Below are 4,111 nucleotides of genomic sequence, written 5' to 3' on the forward strand. Positions count from 1 at the left end.
CTTGGAAGGAAGGTTGGGCAATCCTACTTCCGTAGTGATACTGCCTCGGAAACCCAAGGAGGGGTCGCTATGAGTCGGGTTTGACTCGACAGCACATAACAACAACAACAACTGCATTCCTTGAAGTTTTTCTATCACTTCTTTTCACTACTTAAGATTGTCCTTTTTCAGTCATCACATGGATTCTTATAACCTGGAAATGTACTCATATTTTGCATTCTGCATCAAATACATTTATCAAAACAATTACGTGCAATTGAGATAAGAGTATACTTCCTTCCTTTTCTTTTTCTTAGGTGCTGTTGAGTTGTTTCTGATTCATAGCTACCTTATCAACAGAGTAGAACTGCCCCATTGAGTTGTCTTGGTAGAGCTGCTGGGTGGGTTCAAACCACCAACTTTTCAGTTCTCAAAAAAATGCTTAACCATTTTCACCACCAGGGCTTTTTTTTTAAAATCTTTTTCTAAACCAAACTCACTGGTATCGAGTCAATTCAGACTCATAGCAACAATATGGCACACTATAGGACTACTTAGGGTTTACAAGGCTATACATCTTCAAGGAAGAAGACTACTTCATTTTTCTCTGGTGAAGGGGCTGGTGGATTCGAACCAATGACCTTTCTGGTTAGCAGGCCAATGGTTTAATGACAGCACCTCCAGAGCTTCTTTACCATTTTCTAGGACAGTGCAAATGTTTACACTAGGATATGGAAAATGAGATGTTTGTATTCTGTGTTTTATTCTATGAGTAACTACATTTAGTTGAATAAAATGTTTCACATGGAACCAATGTTCTTTTGTAGTCCAAAGTATAATCAATTAATGAAAAATCACATATAAAGTTATTTTTTTTAATTTTGATCTCTTTTACTACTTATAAACTAGTTTATGCATTATAGAAAGAGCTGTATTAAGGTTAGAAAAAACACCTATGTTGTAAGGAAATTTTTTTATCTATATTTTCAACTGTTATTTTTCTTTTCCCCTCAAAAAGTAAATGAGTCAAAAGTCAATGATATTATATTGATGTAATATATAATATTATGATTTAAAATTTTTGTAGGAATTGTAAATATTCATTACACTAAATTTTATGTGTATTATTGAACATCAGGGTTTTTGCCTGCTTATGTTTATTACAATAGATCTAAAGCTTACATTCTTTGCCTTATATGCTATCAAGCAACCCTGTAGAGCAGTCTTGAGAAATACTAAAGGAATGATACATCTACGAAAGTTCACCTTAATTTAACGTATTTGCAGAGATAATTAGAATACTGGATCTGTTCATTAACATTTCAAATCTCATTTAAATGTAAATTGTAATATTCTCTTTCTCTGCAACACTGGGTAGTTAGTGTCTTTCATGAGTAATAAGTAATTTGTTACCCATTAGCTGTAAGAATGTATAAGGAAATAAATCAAAATCTGGTAAGTCACAGTTACAATGGTAAGCTACTAGGAAGGGAGAATATAAAACACATTGTTTTCATTATTATTTTATTATTAAAAGGTACAGCCAATATATATCTCTTCAGCTTAATATTAATTTGCTCTCTTTGTGATAGCTGCAATACATGTTTGTAAATATAAAAATATTTTATAAGATAATATCATAATATTATGGATTGAATCGTGTCCTCCCAAACTGTTGTCAAGACCTCTGGTAGTGTAGTTCCTGAGGCACTTGACTGCTAACCAGAAGGCTGGCAGTTTGAACCCAACAGCCACTCCTTGGAAGGAACGTTGGGCAATCTACTTGCGTAGTGATACTGCCTCAGAAACCCAAGGAGGGGTTGCTATGAGTCAGGTCCAACTCGACAGCGCAAAACAACAACAACACTTTGTTGTTGTTAGGTGCCATCGAGTCAGCTCTGAGCCAGAGTTACCTCACATACAACAGAATGAAACATTACCCAGTCCTGTGCCATCTGCACAATTTTTGTTGCTATACTTGAGCCCATCATTGTAACCCCTGTGTCAATTCACCCCATTGAGGCTCTTCCCCTTTTCACTGACCTTCTATTTTACCAAGTGTGATATCCTTCTCTTGGGATTGGTCCCTTCTGACAATATGACAAAGCACGTGAGATGAAATCTGGCCGTTCTTATTTCTAAGAAGCATTCTGGCTAAGCTTCTTGTATGCATCACAGCAACACACAGGCCATCACAATACGACAAACTGACAGATGAGTGGTGCCCCTAAAGTATATGTTGTAAATTAATCTCCATGATTGTAGTTATGATCCCACTTGGCCATGAGTTATTTTTGTTATGTTAATGAGGCAAGATCAGTGTAGGGTGTGTTTTGAATCAATCTTTCACAAAATATTAAAGAAGTAGATTAAGGAAACAGAAATGGGAAAAGATAGACACAACACCACTTGAAGATCAAAGGAACAACTAAGAAATACTCTGGCAGCATAGTGCCTAAGACATTTGACTGCTAACCAGAAGGCTGGCTGTTCAAACCCACCAGCTACTTCTTGGAAGGAAGGTTGGGCAATCTTCTTCCATGGTGATACATCCTCGAAAACCCAAGGAGGGGTTGCTATGAATCTAATCCAACTAGATGGCAGTGAGTTTGTTTGCTTTTTTGTTTGTTTTGTTGTTTTTCCTCTCTAGCCAACACAAAAAGAAAGCCTTTCCCCAGAGCTCACACTTACATTAGACTTTTAGACTCCTCAAACTCACTGCCATCCAGTCGGAAACAACTCATAGAGACCCTTCCTTGGATTTCCGAGGTGGTATCACTAAGGAAATAGATCACCCAACTTTGCTTCTGAAGAGTGGCTGGTGGATTTGTATCGCCAGCCTTCTGGTTAGTAGTCAAATACCTTAAATACCTTAGACAATATGCCACTAAAGCTCCCTTTAGCCTCCTATGAAATACAAATGTGTGTTCCTTAATACCCCCACTTACGGTATTTCTGTTATAACAGCACTACATAACTAAGACAGATAATATAAAATACTTGATTTAATTGTAGAATATCTTCTACATAGCAACTCAGATAAGTTTTTTTAAGTCTAAAATGTAACCCTTTTCTTAGAAATAGTGTAAGAAAGAGAAAGACCATTAAACATTAAAGTGATTCAGATCACATGCCAAAGATACTCATGATTATATCATACCACTGTAAAGACAGATTTAGAATGCATACAGATAAGCAATGTTAATACCAATGAACTGATCACTTTGTTAATCAGCCTTATCTCGTACCTAACTATCCCTGTTTCATCAAATTTAATAAGTAGCTTGTTTTAACAATGCTCTTTTAAAAATAGTGTTTTCTTAATCAGAACAGTGGTACTGCCAATTCCTTGAGAATCCTTTTATGTATGTAAGATTTTGTTGTTGTTGTTAAGTGCTGTCGAGTCATTTATGACTCATAGTGATCCCACGCATAGCAGAATGAAACACTGCCAATCTCACGCCAGCTCCATAATGCCTGATATACTTGAGCCCATCATCATAGCCACCGTGTCAATCTATCTCGATGAAGGCCACGTCCTCTTTCATCGACCCTCCACCCTACCAAGCATGACATCCTTCTCCAAGGAATTGTCCCTTCTGACAACATAACCAAAATAAGTAAGATGAAGTATGGTCATTCTTGCTTCCAAGGAGCATTTCAGGTGCACTTCCTCCAGGCCAGATCTGTTAGTTCTTTTAGCAGTCCACGGTACTTTAAGCATTCTTCTCCAGCACCACAACTCAAAAGCATCAACTCTTCTTCAGATTCCTTATTCATTGTCCAACTCTCACATGCATATGAGGTGATTGGAAATATCATGGCTTGTGTCAGGTGCACCTTAGTCCTCAAGGAGACATCTTTGCCCCTCAGCACTTGAAACAGTTCCTTTGCGGTTGACCTTCCAATGCTACACATAGTCTAATGTCCTGACTGCTGCTTCCATTGGCATTGATTGTAGAACCAAGCAATGTGGATTCTTTGACAACCTCAATCTTCTCTCCATTTATTGTGATGCTGCTCATTGGTCCAGTTGTGAGGATTTTGGTTTTCTTTATATTGAGACGTAATCCATACTGCAGACTGTATTCTTCAACCTTCATCAGTAGGTGCCTTAAGTCATCCTCACTTT

This window comes from Orycteropus afer, unplaced genomic scaffold (genome assembly GCF_000298275.1).
Source record: "Orycteropus afer afer isolate SDZICR_OR568_19922 unplaced genomic scaffold, OryAfe1.0 scaffold00566, whole genome shotgun sequence".
Classification (NCBI taxonomy): Eukaryota; Metazoa; Chordata; class Mammalia; order Tubulidentata; family Orycteropodidae; genus Orycteropus; species Orycteropus afer.